Genomic DNA, 20,435 nt, shown 5'->3' on the forward strand with positions numbered 1-20,435 from the left:
TGCACAGGAAACAAGAAAAATAAATCAGTAGTAAAACTAGCTTAATACAATGTAAAATTCAGTAGGACTATGCCTGGCAAACAGCAGCAGCAAATGAAATAACTTATACCTAAACATGCCATAGCTCAAGCAGAAAAAATATTACAGTAAAAATGGCCATTTTTAATACCTATGTCACATCTTAACACTAGCGTGATGCATCAAAATTTATTCTACAAAAGAAATTACCAAGTACTTGAAAACAAAATTATGTATGCTGTTACTGTTATTAATCCCTTCTTATTGTTCTTTCCATTCCAAGTGCTCCTTTTTCGAAGAACGTGGATCATAAAATTATTATTTATTAGATCTGTTGACAGAAAGTGTACACATTAGCAAATGCATTTTATTTTATTTTATAAAACCAATGCTGCAACACAGCTGGAAACTAGATATTAAACAAAATGAGCAATCTCTCAACTAGAAAGACAATAGATTTAAAATGTTTCTCATCATTTCATTAGGCATTTTAGTAAATATCATAAATTAAGAGCTCCACAGTGTAATCATACGTTTTCAAGTTTGAGTGTGTCGTATTTGTGATGCTTTCGATAAAGAAATGTCAATAGCGAGGATAATGGCCTCTTTTTTTTTGCACCTAATGGCTTTCTTTTGTCAGACGACTACCTCTCGGCTGGGCGCCCAAAACGCATTACGTCAAAGTCACTTACCTTTCTTACTGAAATATTTACGACAGCAGTTTCCGCTACAGTGGCAGTCTCACATAAAAAAATTCACAGGCTGAGAATTTGGTTACAAATGTGTAGAAACAAAATCCTATTGATATAACTGTCCAAAAAATTTTCGTCGGCATTGTAATACACTCACGCATTTACATACATTTCATAACTCTTAAAGTACGATTCTTGGTTTCCAACATCCTTTTTCACAAGTCAGAGTCCCTAACCACTACTCATTATTCCTTACCTTATTACACATACAAATATTCGTCGACTCTTCTTCAATATTTCATCATAATAGATACGTAGCATAATCAAATTCCTCATATAGCATCAGCTTATTGATCATAAACATACCTCAGCAGCATAATACACATCGTTGTCGTAAAAATAACATCATAACACCTCAGTCAAATCTCAAAAACGTCGTAGCTTTCTGCAATAATGTCAAAACCTAAAAAATATTCTCTCCTCATTTCAATAGTGTCATCTACCTCAAACGTACTTTTAAATCATGCTCCCTTACCAAATACATCATTCAAAGCTCTCATAGTATCACAATGGTTCCGCAAAAATATGAACAGTTCACAAAGTACAGACAAAAGACAATTTCATAAGTGTGAAGTTACCCAACTGTGTAATTGCGTAAACATGTGTCACTGATGTAGTAAAAAAAATGTTTATCTCACAGTTAAACGATCAGATAGCTGTGTAATTTGTGTGTTAGAGAAATATGGCACCGATGTGTAAAGTTGTATAAGCAAATACCATATTAGCTAGGGCTCCTTGTGCTTGCCAAACACATGGTACACAAAGTAAGCGTGTACCCCCCTGAGGATTAATGTAATTATACCCTCAGGTGTTACAGATTACAGCAATGGAATGAAATGTATAACGGAAAACCTTTGTATCATTGTAGTTCAAATATCTTTAAAAATAAATGTTTTAAGTACAAAATTAATCACTCAAATGCGTGTCCTGTAGCGCTAAATTGTGCGTCTTGTTGTAACATAATCTCTGTCATTACTTAAGGGTAAAAAATGAGCCAAGTGTCGTAAGTATCGTCGTCCGTAAGCAAAGTTCTGTGGAAGTCAATGTACTTACCTCATAATAAACAAAAGCGAAATGCTATGCGTATAGATATCGTAGTTGTTACGTAGAGTACCATGATCAAGAAAGTACTATAATGTATCGTATTGTTGTGCTACGAAAAAGGCTGTCTCATTGTAGCTATACCACAAAAGTTACTACTAAAACATGTTTTACTTTCCAGAAGAATTCAGAAAAACTGTGCAGATATAAAACAGAAACAGCGCAAAAGCAACAATGTAGATTGTGTCACACATCAGTAGCGTTGTGATATAATCGTGTAGCTGACAAACTAACCACTGTGTCATCTGGTATCTCACAGAAAGTACTTTAAATCCAGAATGTATTTTCAAGTAAACCAAAATGTTGCATTAAAATCTCATTAGCAGTACTGGTAAATGTTCTAAGTATGTGAGCCTTATAGTCGTTACGTAATCGTGCAACTAACAAGCAAGAATGTACACACACAATAATACTGTGTCGTCTGTTCACAATAACAATGCATTCGTAATTTCTGTTTAAATAAGTTCTCTTGGTTCTTGACTGGATATTTAACTTCAAACATTGTTGCATGTCAACAGATTCTAAGTCTGACAAAACATACTAGTAACGTGAAGTGAAAAATTTTATAGCAAAGACTAAGTTAAAAAGCAGATTATCTCTCAATAAGCGGTTTTACATGTGAAGTGTGATGAAATCCTTTACTCTTCATAGTACTCAGAGTTTGAACTTGAATGCAATTATCATGCAGTATACGTCGGTAAAGAATACTGGAATTTTTCTCAAGGTTAGCATCAATGTTATTTTTCCCTGAGCCAGCCGGCGCACGTGGCTGCCTGCGGTGCGAGTCATTGTCTGTCTCTTTGTTGGCGCGCATCTTTATTGGGATTAGGAGGCCTAACTTCTACAAATTCACCTTGCCGAGAGGGCCCAGTCCTGTTTGAATCTCGCTAGTTCTGATGAAATTCAGGTCTGTCGATACGATTATATCGTCTGTCATCAAGTCGGTAGTTTCCATAGTTTCTTTTTTGTCGGTCATGTGGTGGAGAATTTCTCCCTGGAATCGTAACTGCGCGCTGAACTGTTGCATCTGAAGTCATTCCGTCTCCCTTGATAATAATTGTTTTGGTTCCGATATTGTCTGTTTCTATGGTTATCTCTGTCACATTCATTACTACGGAAATGCGATCTTTCTCTGTAACTATTATTCTGCCAACGGTTGTCATAAGGGCGGTGTCTGTTTTGGTCACGACTTACGTTGTAAGAATAGCCTTGTCGTGTAAAGTTATTGCTTCTGTCGTCACGGATTTGTGACGGATGTGACCTGTAACGATTGTTTTCCTGTTTTCGCATCCCGCGACAGTCTGTGTCAATTTCTAATTCTTGTAAGAGTCCCTGAAAAGCTTCAATGTCGTCTTTGCAACGTCCTGCCAAAATAATATGTCGTAAATGTTCAGGTAATTTGATTAAGCAAATTCGGATGAGTTCTGAGGGGCTGTATGGGTTTGATAGGTACTGATTCTTGTGCAACATGTCTTCAAAATATTTCACAAGACTGGAAAATTTAGATTGTTCGAAATGTTTCATCATTATGATGCTATGTTTTACTCGGTCTTGTGTGGCTTGAGACCAATATGCTGAGAGGAAGGCATGGTAAAATTCTCCTTCACTGTGGCAATCGTGAATGACCGATCGCATTCTTACAGCTGGTTTATTCTCTAAGTAGCCACACATAAATTCTAATCTATGCTCTAATGACCAGTTGGGAGGAAAACAATGAGAGAATTGATGGAGCCACGCTTGTGGATGAATGTCGTTGCCGGAATTCTTAAATGTTTTGAATTTACGTGTAGTAATGAACAGCTTATAGTCAAAATCATCGTGTCGGCGAGTAGCATATCGGTCATTGTTACGTCGTGTCGGCGGTTCCATCTCAAAATTTGGTGCACCTTGCCAATTTCTTTCATAATTTCCGAAATGCCCTGTGTTATTATTTTGTGGCTGTTCCGTATTTCTAAGTCCCTCTTCCCGTGCTGGAGTGCGAGTGTCCTCTGAAATATGTAATTTTTGTATTACTTGTCCCAACTGATCTTGTGTTGCGTATTAATTTGATTCTGATTTTGTTTGAATTTCTTAATTTGTTCATACTCTTCTGTGTCAGTGATGGCTACAGGTCTTGTGTCATTCAGATCATCATCTACCTTTGCAGATAAGTTAGTGAACTGATCCGAAAGTTCGGCTACTTTCTCCGATAGTGTACTTATTTCCTCAGTGTGTTTTTCTGAACCAAGTTTCAGAGTGTCTATTTGTGTTGAAATCGTATCTACTGTGTCCTTTAAGTTTTCCTGAGTTTTTGCAAGTAGCGTAACCGAATCGGTAGATGCAACTGAGTCAGTTTTAGCCCACAAGGTCTCATGATTTTCATGAACAATGGTTTGCAGTTCTTTTATGGCTGCTTCGTGATTCTGTAATGCATTTTCATGCCGCGAAAAAATAGGTTGAAAATGCTCACAAATTTGTGTTTTTACGTCATTACAGACTTTTTGACATTTCGATTCAATGTTATGTAACTCAGTAGTTAAATCTTCACGTGTTTGTTCAAGTTTGGTGTCTAACTTTTCAAGCTTTTGCTGTGTTTGTCTCTGATTTTGTTCCATTGTGTCTAACTGTTGCTGTGTTTGTCTCTGGTGTTGTTCCATTGTGTCTAACTTTTGAACATTTTGTTCCATTGTGTCTAACTGTTGCTGTGCTTGTCTCTGGTGTTGTTCCATTGTGTCTAACTTTTGAAGATTTTGTTCCATCGTGTCTAACTTTTGAAGCTTTTGTCCCATTTGTTGCATTAATTGTAATAACAATGCACTGGTGTCTGAAACATGTTCCTCAGTGCTATTCGGCAATGCATTTGGACCGGCAATATTCGCATTTTGAAAAGCAGAAAATCTGTCTTGACTTATTTGAGAAAACGGCGAGGACGCAAAACCTGAATCTACAGTATTTGCAAGATTGTGTCCTGACATTTCGGATTCCTGAGGCGAGCTGTTGCCGACCGATCGATCGATAATGCTTCCTTGTTCACTAATTGTATCACTGCCTACACCATTATTTGCAGCCCGCTCCATTTCCCTATGCACAGTTACCAAATTACTACTTTGAACATTAGTTAATTCATTACTCGGCGGCGCTAACACACTGCTTTCGTCTTCACTGTCATTTCTCAGTTTACTTTGGAGCCTAGTATTACGCTTTTCACACGCCATTATTGTCACAATATTTCACACGACAACACAGAAAAGCACGATTTGAAGAGCAAAATAAGAAAACACATTAACATAACATTGAAAATAATATCTAGTTAATTGCAAGCGCAGCTGCGAAATACTTGGTGCAAATCTACATGCATGCCACAACAACAATGAAAGACTGCAACTACAAAGGAGATTCTCTCTACAATTACGCGCTAGCAATAAACAATAGCTACACTAATTACACAAACTACAAGAAAAAAATCAGAAGATTCCAGTGAGGTATCCTCGGCTAAGGGTCGACATATGACACGTCCCCTTAGAACAATTATACATGACTGTATTTAAACTGACACACAATATTTTTAGCGCAACGCAATCTGACTTTCAAAAATCCCTACAAAAGAATGGCCCTGACTAACATTAACCTATACGTTTCACAAATCACTTACCTCACAAAAATCTTCGTTACTCGAACTACTGCAATACAGCGAGCGCCACTACTGCCAGCTAAATAAAAGATTCAAACTACGGAAGGCACTAACTACTGATAGGCATAGTTAGCAAAAGAAAGATTTTAATAGAGAACAAACAATGTATTTACCTTAATAGTGTTGAAAAATCATAATATACATAGCAGTTCATGACATCCAGTCTTACAAATTTCAAAACTCCGCCATTTCTCTCCCCACATCCACCACTGCTGGCGGCTCACCTCCAACTGCGCAACGCTACGCGCTGTTAACAGCCAAGTGCCCGATACTACAATGGCAGACAACAATGCAAACTAGCCACAGACTGCACACAGCACAGCCAGTGATTTTCATACAGAGCGCTACGTGGCGTTACCAATAAAAAAAACCTAAACAGCCTACTTAGAAATGTTTCCTTGTCTGTTCTAGTAATTCCCAAATGAACCATCTTATAAACGAGGGGCGTTCAATGAGTAATGCAATACGTTTTTTCTGGGTCAACTCCTGTTGAAAAAATGCAAATTTGTTGTGGGACATCGTGGAATTGTCCCGCTTCAGTTTCTATAGTTTCATGGAGTTCCGATAGGTGGTGACTTTATACATACATAGTCTTCAAATTTGCGTCTGTAACGAAGATGCGTTTCAAGCAGAAAGCTGTCATTCAATTTCTTTTGCCTGGAAGCCAGAGCATCGCAGATATTCACTAACGGAATGTCTATGGAGACGCGTCAGTAAACAAAAGTACGGTGAGTTGATGGCGAGGCGTCAGTCATCATCGCAACATAGTCGCGAAAACCTGTTTGATCAGTCGAGTGCAGGCCGGCCGCACACAGCTGTGACTCCTGCAGTGTTGGAACGTGCAGACACTCTCATTCGAGGTGATCTGTGGATCACAAACACCTCGCTGCACAATCGGACGGTTCTGTTGGTAGTACCGACACGCTCGTCCACCAGTTGGGGTACTCAAAGTTGTGTGCCCGCTGGTTTCCTAGCCGCCTAACAGAAGACGTTTAAGACCAACGATGGACCATCTGCGAGGAGTTGCTTGCGTGTTATGAGGTTAATTGTGACAATTTTTTGTCGAACATTGTCACAGGTGATGAAACATGGGTTTATCACTTCTAACCGGAAGCAAAACTGCAATCCGTGGAGTGGCGCCAACAACCCATCCTCCGAAGAAAAAGTTCAAAGACGCACACTCACCCAGTAGAGTTACAGCGATGGACATCTAGGAATGTGTAGTGGTTAATCCGTTTGATGTTCTCACTCGTGGTGCAACGATCAACTCTGAAGTGTATTGTGCTACCTTCATCAAATTTTAAAAAAATAGACTTCAGCGTGTTCGTCGCCATAAAAATGCTAACGAACTACTCCTCCTCTGTGACAATGCAAGGCTTCACACAAGTCTGCCCACCCGAGAGGAGCTCACAAAACTTCATTGGAATGTTCTTCCTTATCCACGCTACAGCCCGGATCTCGCACCTTCCGACTACTATTTGTTTCGCTCCATGAAGGATCAAAAAATGGTTCAAATGGCTCTGAGCACTATGGGACTTAACATCTGTGGTCATCAGTCCCCTATAACTTGTTGTTGTTGTTGTGGTCTTCAGTCCTGAGACTGGTTTGATGCAGCTCTCCATGCTACTCTATCCTGTGCAAGCTTCTTCATCTCCCAGTACCTACTGCAACCTACATCCTTCTGAATCTGCTTAGTGTATTCATCTCTTGGTCTCCCTCTACGATTTTTACCCTCCACGCTGCCCTCCAATGATAAATTTGTGATCCCTTGATGCCTCAAAACATGTTCTACCAACCGATCCCTTCTTCTAGTCAATTTGTGCCACAAACTTCTCTTCTCCCCAATCCTATTCAATACCTCCTCATTAGTTACGTTATCTACCCACCTTACCTTCAGCATTCTTCTGTAGCACCACATTTCGAAAGCTTCTATTCTCTTCTTGTCCAAACTATTTATCGTCCATGTTTCACTTCCATACATGGCTACACTCCATACAAATACTTTCAGAAACGACTTCCTGACACTTAAATCTATACTCGATGTTAACAAATTTCTCTTCTTCAGAAACGATTTCCTTGCCATTGCCAGTCTACATTTTATATCCTCTCTACTTCGACCATCATCAGTTATTTTACTCCCTAAATAGCAAAACTCCTTTACTACTTGAAGTGTCTCATTTCCTAATCTAATCCCCTCAGCATCACCCGATTTAATTTGACTACATTCCATTATCCTCGTTTTGCTTTTGTTGATGTTCATCTTATATCCTCCTTTCAAGACACTGTCCATTCCGTTCAACTGCTCTTCCAAGTCCTTTGCTGTCTCTGACAGAATTTTACAATGTCATCGGCGAACCTCAAAGTTTTTACTTCTTCTCCATGAATTTTAATACCTACTCCGAATTTTTCTTTTGTTTCCTTTACTGCTTGCTCAATATACAGATTGAATAACATCGGGGAGAGGCTACATCCCTGTCTCACTCCTTTCCCAACCACTGCTTCCCTTTCATGCCCCTCGACTCTTATAACTGCCATCTGGTTTCTGTACATATTGTAAATAGCCTTTCGCTCCTTGTATTTTACCCCTGCCACCTTCAGAAATTGAAAGAGAGTATTCCAGTTAACGTTGTCAAAAGCTTTCTCTAAGTCTACAAATGCTAGAAACGTAGATTTGCCTTTTCTTAGTCTTTCTTCTAAGATAAGTCGTAAGGTTAGTATTGCCTCACGTGTTCCAACATTTCTACGGAATCCCAACTGATCTTCCCCGAGGTCCGCTTCTACCAGTTTTTCCATTCGTCTGTAAAGAATTTGCGTTAGTATTTTGCAGCTGTGACTTATTAAACTGATAGTTCGGTAATTTTCACATCTGTCAACACCTGCTTTCTTTGGGATTGGAATTATTATATTCTTCTTGAAGTCTGTGGGTATTTCGCCTGTCTCATACATCTTGCTCACCAGATGGTAGAGTTTTGTCATGACGGGTTCGCCCAAGGCCATCAGTACTTCTAATGGAATGTTGTCTACTCCCGGGGCCTTGTTTCGACTCAGGTCTTTCAGTGATCTGTCAAACTCTTCACGCAGTATCTTATCTCCCATTTCATCTTCATCTACATCCTCTTCCATTTCCATAATATTGTCCTCAAGTACATCGCCCTTGTATAAACCCTCTATATACTCCTTCCACCTTTCTGCCTTCCCTTCTTTGCTTAGAACTGGGTTGCCATCTGAGCTCTTGATATTCATACAAGTGGTTCTCTTATCTCCAAAGGTCTCTTTAATTTTCCTGTAGGCAGTATCTATCTTACCCCTAGTGAGACAAGCCTCTACATCCTTACATTTGTCCTCTAGCCATCCCTGCTTAGCCATTTTGCACTTCCTGTCGATCTCATTTTTGAGACGTTTGTATTCCTTTTTGCCTGCTTCATTTACTGCATTTTTATATTTTCTCCTTTCATCAATTAAATTCAATATTTCTTCTGTTACCCAAGGATTTCCATTAGCCCTCGTCTTTTTACCTACTTGATCGTCTGCTGCCTTCACTACTTCATCCCTCAGAGCTACCCATTCTTCTTCTACTGTATTTCTTTCCCCCATTCCTGTCAATTGTTCCCTTATGCTCTCCCTGAAACTCTCTACAACCTCTGGTTCTTTCAGTTTATCCAGGTCCCATCTCCTTAAATTCCCAACTTTTTGCAGTTTCTTCAGTTTCAATCTGCAGTTCATAACCAATAGATTGTGGTCAGAATCCACATCTGCCCCTGGAAATGTCTTACAATTTAAAACCTGGTTCCTAAATCTCTGTCTTACCATTATATAATCTATCTGATACCTTTTAGTATCTCCAGGATTCTTCCAGGTATACAACCTTCTTTTATGATTCTTGAACCAAGTGTTAGCTATGATTAAGTTATGCTCTGTGCAAAATTCTACAAGGCGGCATCCTCTTTCATTTCTTCCCTCCAATCCATATTCACCTACCATGTTTCCTTCTCTCCCTTTTCCTACTGACGAATTCCAGTCACCCATGACTATTAAATTTTCGTCTCCCTTCACTACCTGAATAATTTCTTTTATCTCGTCATACATTTCAGCAATTGCTTCATCATCTGCAGAGCTAGTTGGCATATAAACTTGTACTACTGTAGTAGGCATGGGCTTTGTGTCTATCTTGGCCACAATAATGCGTTCACTATGCTGTTTGTAGTAGCTAACCCGCACTCCTATTTTTTTATTCATTATTAAACCTACTCCTGCATTACCCCTATTTGATTTTGTATTTATAACCCTGTAATCACCTGACCAAAAGTCTTGTTCCTCCTGCCACCGAACTTCACTAATTCCCACTATATCTAACTTTAACCTATCCATTTCCCTTTTTAAATTTTCTAACCTACCTGCCCGATTAAGGGATCTGACATTCCACGCTCCGATCCGTAGAATGCTAGCTTTCTTTCTCCTGATAACGACGTCCTCTTGAGTAGTCCCCGCCCGGAGATCCGAATGGGGGACTATTTTACCTCCGGAATATTTTACCCAAGAGGACGCCATCATCGTTTAATCATAAAGTAAAGCTGCATGTCCTCGGGAAAAATTACGGCTGTAGTTTCCCCTTGCTTTCAGCCGTTCGCAGTACCAGCACAGCAAGGCCGTTTTGGTTAATGTTACAAGGCCAGATCAGTCAATCATCCAGACTGCTGCCCCTGCAACTATTGAAAAGGCTGCTGCCCCTCTTCAGGAACCACATGTTTGTCTGGCCTCTCAACAGAAACCCCTCCGTTGTGGTTGCACCTACGGTACGGCCATCTGTGTCGCTGAGGCACGCAAGCCTCCCCACCAACGGCAAGGTCCATGGTTCATGGGGGAAGCCCCTATAACTTAGAACTACTTAAACCTAACTAACCTAAGGACATCACACACATCCAAGCCCGAAGCAGGATTCGAACCTGCGACCGTAGCGGTCGCGCGGTTCCGGACTGAGCGCCTAGAACCGCTAGACCACCGCGGCCGGCCATGAAGGATCACTCCTGACAATATCCACATACACCGCCGAGTGTACCTACACACTATATCATTGTACGACACATATTTCAAGAGATACCTCGTAAAGTATTGCGATGCATGAGAAACTACGGCATCATGTATGACATTTTGATTTATTACTTCCTTAATATTAACTCTATTCTCAACATATTTCACAGAGAGTATCCACATACTCCACTGGATGTACCTAGAGAAATGTATCATTGTACGACACATAGATAAGGAGATATGACTTCATAAACATGAACATGTATGACTTCATAAACATGAACATACTAGAAAACTGCCACATAAAGCATGACCTTTCAATTTATTACTTTTTTACTAACAGCTCTATTCACAAGACATTATCCAGACAGCAGCCACGTATACCACTGGATGTACTTACAAAATGATGTAACTGTACGACATATAATTCAGAAGATACGGCGTCATAAACATTCAGTTGCTTGAAATCAAACTGCAGGGTGAAACTCACTAAAGATACAGGAGAAATATGTGTGCAAATACACGTTAACTACGTTAAATACATCTGGAACGTTCGTACGTTCGTACATGGATAAAAAGCTCATCCAAAACCCCAGGAAGAGTTTCAACCGAATTTGGTATGCAACTTTACTACGATCTGGAAAGAGATACTGTGGGGATAAGAACCACCACCCTCCCATTGGGGGGGGGGGGGGAGGGGAGGGGGGATGGGGTTCATAGGTTCATAGCGTAGAGAGAGAAGGGGAGGAAGAGATAGACAGAGAGGGAAAAGGAGGAGACGGACACAGACAGAGTGGTGGAGGAGATGGATGGAGAGAGGGGGAGGAGGAAATGGACAGTGTAAGGAAAGTAGAGAAGATCGACAGGGAGTGGGGAGAGGAGGGAACGGACAGAGAAAGGTAAGAGGAAGAGTTGGACAGAGAGCAGAGAGAGAAGGGAGGAGGAGATGAACAGCGAGAGGGGGAGGACTAGATGGGTATTAAGAGGTGGGAGGCGGAGCCGCACAGAGAAGGGGAAACGATGGTGGAGAGACAGAGATGGAAGGAGGAGACAGACTAATAGAAGATTGGAATACATACATAACCACGAATTTTTTTTTACAAATAACTGTTTAACCACGGGTAACTCCACAGGGCCCAGCTCGTTCTCTGTATTGTTACCGAGCGAGGTGGTGCAGTGGTTACTGCCATGGACTTGCATTCGGGAGAACGATGGTTTAAATCCGCGTCCGACCATTTAGATTTAGGTTTCCTTTTCTTGCTCAGGTAAGTGTCATGTTGCTTCCTTAGGAAGAACACAGCTTATTTCCTGTCTATTAAAACTATATGAGCTTTTGTTCCGTCTCTAATGACTACGTTGTCGACGGGGCCTCAAACGCTTCCATTTAATTTTCTCCAGTCCTCGCTTAACAACCTTTATATTTTGAATGCTTTCTGCACTTGAAGTCCATTTCTCACCGCTGTAAGTCAAAACTGATAACTCACATTCATTGTAAACTTTTTTCCTTTAAAGAAACACTGGAGGCTTAGTTTGGAAAACTCTTTCTACTTTACTAATAGCACTCCAGACTATTTTTTTATTTAGCTTATTTCTTTCACTGTTCATCCATTGTGTAAGAAAAAATGGCTCTGAGCACTATGGGACTCAACATCTGAGGTCATCAGTCCCCTAGAACTTAGAACTACTTAAACCTAACTAACCTAAGGACATCACACACATCCATGCCCGAGGCAGGATTCGAACCTGCGACCGTAGCGGTCGCGCGGTTCCAGACTGTAGCGCCTAGAACCGCTCGGCCACTCCGAGCTGCTGTAAGAATAAACAAAGCGTAACTCTGCGTTCTGGGTTGATGCTCCAAGCGGAACCGACCGGCCGCCATGTCATCCTCTCCCAGTGGCATCATCCGATGGGATACGGAGGGGCATGCGGTCAACACACCGCTCTCCGGGCCAGTCGGCTTTGTTGATCTTGGAGCCGATGTTTCTCATTTAAGTAGCTCCTCAGTTCGCATCATGAGGCTGAGTGCATCCTGTTCGTTCTCCCATCAAGAAACCTTCCCTGGCTGTACCGAAAATCGAATCCGGGTCCTCCGCGTAGCAGCCAGACACGCTGAACAGTGAGCTACAGAGGCGGACATCCATTATGTACCGTGAGCATTTCTCAGAGAACTTTAGTGTCATCTCACATCCTATTAATTGAAAAATAATCGAAGCTTCTGTATAGGTAAGTGAATAGTTAAATTCAACTTAAGCTCCGCCCCAAATTTTATATGGAAGTTTAACAAGAAAAAGCACCAATAATAAAAGGAAATTGTTTGGAAGAGTGTTGTACTCATCGGCAAATCATGTGAAGCCACATGGTACAATCGGTGAAAAGAACAGCGAGCAACGCAGCGATGCTAAAGCGTTGCTAGTGGTGCGAAGGTAGCTTCACAACGGTGACAGAGGCGCCGAAAACATCGAGAATGGTGGACGTAAGACTGAACGACGGCGTATGATATGAAAGTGCTGTAGAAATATTAAGATAATCAACAATTTTAAACAAGGTAACGGGGACAGGAAATCGTTATGACAACTGTATAAGAAATTACCAAACAATTGTTATTTCAACTAAGTGGCGAACATGTGGCGCAATCACTGATAATGTAGTTAAATATCACAGCAGATGGTGCTGTGAAACAAATTGAAAATGGTAAATGTTATCTCAAAAGGAATAACTATGCATATATTATTTCATTTAATCATTTACCTACGAATCAATATCAAGAAAAGATCGACGCAATCAAGCGGAGTTCATTATCATCTTGAAGGTAACCCAGGGCAGATTATACGCATGTGTAACAGAAAACATCTTCAAAGTAGAAGATACATCGGAACACTGTTTGCGGGCCGGAGTGGCCGAGTGGTTCTAGGCGCTACAGTCTGGAACCGCGCGAAAGCTACGGTCGCAGTTTCGAATCCTGCCTCGGGCATGGATGTGTGTGATGTCCTTAGGTTAGTTAGGTTTAAGTAGTTCTAAGTCCTAGGGGACTGATGACCTCAAAGGCCCGTAGTGCTCAGAGCCATTTGAACCATTTTTCAACACTGTTTCATGATAAAGACTCTGGAATTTCAGTGATCAAGATTAAAGTTTGCATGTCGCAGAGTCTCTCACTAACATTTCATTGCAGCCATATTACATCATATGAACAAATACAATGTATGCTGCACAAATAAACACTTAAAAATTAACCCTTGAAACTTCAAAAACAGTAAATATGCAATAGCAGACACGCTGTACTTGGCTTTCCATGTCGTGATAGGTCTCATTACAGTTACCTGTCTTGAATTGCTTTGAATACAAAGGCACATCATATGGTTTTCTGTTTACATTACGTTTATTCTTTTTCGATATGTTGGTTACGCATTACTTAGTCCATATACTGACATGAACATTTGCAGCGAATCAACATTAATACAGAAATACCTTGGTCCACTTTCGTTCGAAGGTGAGTGCATAAATGTGACAGGAATATGTATAGAATATCCTGAATATGTTTGTTGGGAAAAAGTTATCTGAATTCTAGCTTCTCTTCTCACTGGTTTCTTACACTCTGCAAGTTATCTAGAACATCAGGCACGACATTGCCGATCCCTCCATTTCGCTTTCCGTCGATGATACCACTAACTCTTGTGGAGGATACATTTGTAATGCGATCAATTTGAATCTGAATCGAAATGAACCCGGAACGCCTCGTCCGTCACAGGGATTGCACAAAAATATGGAAACACAGCAAGAAAGACATCCTTGAACATAAACAAAAATGCTGACCAGGCCTGGAGGTTGCGCTGTTCTATTTGACCACGAACATTACCTATGCAATATCCTCAATAAGTTTCAGGTATCAGTTGTGGTTAGAATAGTGTTATGTGTAGTTTTGAGTGCGTTATGTCGGAGCTAAGTGAATTCTAATGTAGGAAAATCGTTGCTATTCGTCTGGTGGATGCTTCCGTAACCGAGGGAGCCGAACTGTTTGCTCTTTGAAGATGCATCGTGCCGAAGATTTATACTGCGAGCAGGGAAAACGGAAAATTATTATCCGCTAAATCACAACGTGGACGAAACTGCATGTTGAGTGCTCGTGATAGGCGGTCATTGAAGAGGATTTACAAATTCGTAACGATTCGACGTGTAATGTTCTACGAAGACCGTACGGTAAATGAACTTGGGCGTACCTGGCAACAAACCAGATCTGCGTACATACATCATACAAATCCTCCGAAGGACAATACACAATATTTCTTATTTCATTAAGAGTGATGAAAATTTCTGCGAGGATGCCACTCAACTTATCTCTAGTATGCCAGAATAATACCAATTTTGTATGCGGACATCTCTAACGAAATACTTACATCACTGCGTATGTTTCATCGAGAAATGTTGTTCCAGATAGAGAAAAAAACTAGCTTAAGCCTGGGGCTATTTAAAAAGTGATGCCTTGTGGTTAGTAAAACTACAGCGGAATATTTAGCACTATTTTTGTGCTCCTTGTGGCTTTTCGTCTGGATGAAAACAGAGCGACCAACATTTTTAACAAACAAAACAAAAATGAGGTGAAATATTTAATCCCGTTGTGCAGCTGTACACTGCTTCTGACAGCTGTTAATGTCGCTTTTTGGCGTTTTTAATCAGTTCTGAGGCCGCAAATACACCCAGGGCACAGGACCAGTAGGCAATAGTCTATCCACTGGAGTGGCCTTTGTGCCTTTGCAGCCTCAGATCTGATTAAAAACGCCAAAAAAGCGACATTAAAAGCTGTCGATTCCAGTGGATAACTACACGACGGGGTTATATGGGATATCTTCCATGCCAGAGGTCATTTCTGCATAGTGCAGTATATAAATAAAATTTAGCAACAAATATATTTAACGTAGTCATCAATAAGGAGCTAGTATGTGAGGAAACTGTTGTCGTTGTAGTGGCCCGGAGTTGGCATGTTTGATTTAATAGATTTCGGTTTGTCTTTAAATTTATTCTTATTGTCTGTCGATCCCATTAATTCACTGTGAAGGCTGTTGAATATTTTTGTGATTGCATAATATGTCTATTTCTGTGCCATAGTAAGGTTAGCTCACAGGGCTCCTTCTGGAGAAGAGCGGCCTTCATCTCTCCTTCTGGTCACCTAGAACGACGGTTTTCGGGCGAATACTGCGACGGTTCCTTCAAACATTCAGCGGTCGATTTACTGTTCCATCCTTATCGAAACCGAGCTTATCTCAAATGACTTCGCCGCCGTCAAGACGCGAAAACCGCAAAAAAATTTCTGTCTGCGTACCAATAGTATAAACCCTCTTTTATCTGTCGCCAAAGTAGTGGCAGACTAAACAATTCCTGATATTGAAGCTCTTTTAAACTGCCAATAACAAGGTAGAATCGAGAGAGGTGGCGCAGCGGTTAACACACTGGACTCGCATTCGGGAGGACGACGGTTCAAACCCGTATCCGTCCATCCTGATTTAGGTTTTCCGTGATTTCCCTAAATCGCTTCTGGCAAATGCCGGGATTGTTCCTTTGAAAGGGCACGGCCGACTTCCATCCCCATTCTTCTCAAATCCGACGGGACCTATGACCTCACTGTTTGGTCCCTCCCACAAATCAACCAACGAACCAATCAACAAGGTAGAGGAGAACAGAGTGAACTAGGGACTTATTTGTCACCATTAAAGGGCGAAAAATAGTTATAATAATGCGGTGCCTAGTGCGATCAAGTCGAAGATGGAGCGTCAGCTTCTTATATCTTTATGGCTCTCTTATACCTCTCTCTCTCTTTTCTTCTGCACCGCACCTCTCTCAAAAACAGATTTAGAAATAAATAAACTTCAAGCAGAATAGACCCTCAGATTAATCTCAGCAGCTGTTTATAAAGAGACTGCTCGAACCTCAAAAGAAAACCAAAATAACATAAAAAGCTAACGATCTAAATGTCAAATGGGAACCTCTCGAATGGAATAGTAGAATTTGAAAATGTGAAATAAGTGTAAGGCAGATAATGACAGTGAAATAAAAATAAGAGAGGTGAGTAATTTGTGATTTGCAAAATAGATGTCAAAAATTAATGAACACTATACGGATATAAAATATTAATTTACGCTGTGTCCCTGGGCGAAGAACCGTGTCCAAACGTGAAAGAAGGAGCGAAAAAATCACGCAATAGATTGCTATAGCTTTCGCTGAAAGTGAGTTTATGACAAGCCTTCGGAATTCCCAAAGTTTGTTCCTGTTAGGGAGAACGAATGTTATCATTTCTAGTGTCTAATACCTAATGTACATGAGATACACCGTTAGGAGTAGAGTCAGCATAACTGTCCAATGAACAGTTTCAAATCCCATAACACCATATCATTAAATTAAATAACAGAGACAGAAACATGGATGAAAGTTGATGAAGAAAAATAGCCAAAATGATCCTACTGTTATGCTCACCTGCAAAGCAGAGAATTTTGAAATCCGCCGGCCGGAGTGGCCGAGCGGTTCTAGACATTACAGTCAGCCGGCCGCTGGGACAGAGCGGTTCTGGGCGCTTCAGTCCGGAACCGCGTGATTGTTACGGTCGCAGATTTTAATCCTGCCTCGGGCATGGATGTGTGTGACAAACTGCCTATTGGCTTCTGTCTCGGGTTCTTCGGCCGACGTTCATCTAATGATTTTTCTGACGTTTCGCCAGCACGAGTGGCTGGCATTGTCAAAGCTTCACCCTCCATTGCCGGTGGTGAGGTTCACCACCGGCAATGGAGGGTGAAGCTTTGACAATGCCAGCCACTCGTGCTGGCGAAACGTCAGAAAAATCATTAGATGAACGTCGGCCGAAGAACCCGAGACAGAAGCCAATAGGCAGTTTGTCAACAAGTGGCCACGAAAGCCTCAACAATTTTGTATGGATGTGTGTGATGTCCTTAGGTTAGTTAGGTTTAAGTAGTTCTAAGGTCTAGGGGACTGATGACCTCAGATGCTCAGAGCCATTTTTCGATGGATGTCAGAACCACGTCGTGCATTGTTGAAATCACGCAGTTTTATTATTCGTGGCCGAGGTAAACATTTCAGACACACCGCCGCTCAGAACCGACACGAAAAACCCTCAGGAAGTGGCATAAAGAGCGTTAATAAACTACCCATTTCCCTGGGGAATTGATTCTCACACGTTTCGAGGTCGAAAACGACAGTTCACAGGGCAATGTGCTATAGGACGAGGTTCTTGACAACGTTCGACACTGCTGACACCCACCAGACGATTCAACCCTGCTGTAAGGACAATGGGGGGCTGCAACCCCATTGAATGTGATCTGACTGTTCTGGAGTGCAGTGCGACTGCAATTTTTGCTCTGGTATACAGGGTGGTATCACTAGGGACTATTCAAAACCATTCTGCGAAATTTGAAAGTTATTACAAGCAGAAAAGTATGTGTATGCTTTTTCACCCCCTCTGTTTCACACCCTGCTGCTGCGTGATCACCAAGAGGTGCAAAGTTAATATGTGTATGAATAAAACATAGCAGTGCCACTCACGCACCTCTGCTGAGCGCGGTAAAATGTACCTGACAGAGACTTCCACAACCATTCAGCTGAGTGGTGCTTCGCTGCTGCTCTACTGCCTGTGGGCAGGCAACCCCACATAAGGGGTGTCAGAGGGGTTGCTTGCCCTCATGCTCTAGAGCAGCAGCGGAACACTATTCAGCTGAATGGATGCTGAAGTCTCTGACAGGTACATTTCTAACGTGCTCGACAATGATACGAGGATATCACAAAGGGTTTGGCCAAATTAGGGAATCTACCAACTACTCGGAAAGTTTTTATTGGCAAAGTCGACGGTGGAGCATAGTAAAAAGAGTGACTAACTGAGTCATAACTTCTGTGTAGAATGTGGTAGGGATTCCATTGGGTGGGGGGCTTTGCTCAGTTTTATTGATTTTAGCTGTTTCTCAACGTCACTAACGATAATGTCAGTGTCACTCATTTTTGTAGTGGAGCAAGATAAAACTGAAGCAAAATTTCTATATCTTTCATTGCAAAGGAATATTTGAAAACGGAGCTCATCGTATCTGCTTTGTTACCTTCAGTTTCAATTTCTGCGTCATATTTAAGCGTCTGTCCTGCTAACAGTCCCTATATATCAGAAGAGGTTTCTTGAATTCTGCGTGAGGTCTTTCGATGAGATTATGCTAGGGTAGTCGTAGAAGACATCACGCAATGCTTTTTTGATAGTCAAACGCGTTTCACCTGGCATCTCTCTATCCATAGCGCTGCGCTTTGTTTTGCACCTATTATTCAGTAGTCTCTGTTTCTGTAGAAGTTTCTTTACTCCGACTCTACACTTTGAAGGGTCACTCCCATCATGAACTGTTCTATCAGGTAGATATCCATTTAGTTCTTGGTAAACTTTTCTTCTGAACCTCAGCCACAGTTCCTCTACATACAGCGCTGATCGTTTCGAGTTCCTCGTTGAGATGATATGGCACTAGTGCCGCTTTATCTACTCCGCTGAACATGTAAATCTTTCTAGTTATTTAGTTGCCCTTTGTACTTTGGTAGTTTATCCAGTTGAGATGTCTGTATAAAGCCAGTTGATACCTCTATAAAGCCACAGAATGTCTCTATGAAGCCTGTTGGTGTCTCTATAAACCAAGATGATACCTCTATAAAACCATTAGAGGTCTCTATAAAGTCAGTACAATAACGTCTCGTAATAATCTTCAAGCGTCTTATTGGTAATAATATAAAGAAATATTTCTTTGATAATGTCTGATTCAGCAGATTAACTTTGGAAGCTACTCTTGCTGAAGAGCTATGTCGCCATGCACGTAAAACTTATCTAAGATGCGAACAGTAGTACACACATTTTCATTAAACACATAACACTTCATAAAATTCTACATATATTTTCTTAATAATACAAAGATACATTGCATTGACAGTGTCTCATTCAGCAGTTTAAGATGAAGTCTACTCTTGTTTAAGTATTACATAGCTCTGATCGTAAATCACATCCGAAACGTGAATAACAATTTGCAAATACTTGATATATCCTAATTTCATTAAGCAGAATACATAACACTGTGTGATTGTAGACACGATAGGAAAACAATATGGAAGAGGTTATATCAATCTGATGGTATAGACTGCATTTCTCAGGTCATATATTATGTTGTGTTTATCGACATAATCGTTTTCAGAAGAATGTATCACTTTACTAGTTAAACATGTGAGCAATAACAACGAAACTTTTGACATATCCTATCATTATCGTTAATGGCACTGTCTATGACATAAAATTTGAATCGAAAATTATCACTTGACTGCCACATCCATCACTTTAGAGGTCTCAACATAAGACAGGAGAGTGGACAGTTTCACTGTAGACCTGTGTTGAAAAGTAACATCCTTTAGTTTTGTTAGGTAACCACGTTTCACGATAATTACCAGTTTTATGAAAGTCGCCAGTTTAAGCGTCTTACACTTAACAATATAAACATTTATTTTGTAATATCTCATTCCAATCAGAACTCTTCAGCTGTTTTAGTTGCATATACCCGCTTGCTGAAGAATTACGTCACCCTGCATGTATAGTATATAAACATGGTTAATATTGAAAAATGAATTGTCCATCTATATCAAGCAGATTTAATTGATACAACTGAGTATCCGACAAAAAATTCAGGATATAACTATTTGTTGATATTTGTGCAACTTACTCCAAATATGCATGATAGGGTTGCAGTATTTAAAAGCAAAAATTGAATATGAAGTGGCAAAGACGCTATACATCTAAAAAGTAGAAGAACATTTGCAAACTTCCTTAGGAAATAAATTTTAGAATGCTTAGTTCAATTATT

This window comes from Schistocerca nitens, chromosome 3 (genome assembly GCF_023898315.1).
Source record: "Schistocerca nitens isolate TAMUIC-IGC-003100 chromosome 3, iqSchNite1.1, whole genome shotgun sequence".
Taxonomy (NCBI): Eukaryota; Metazoa; Arthropoda; class Insecta; order Orthoptera; family Acrididae; genus Schistocerca; species Schistocerca nitens.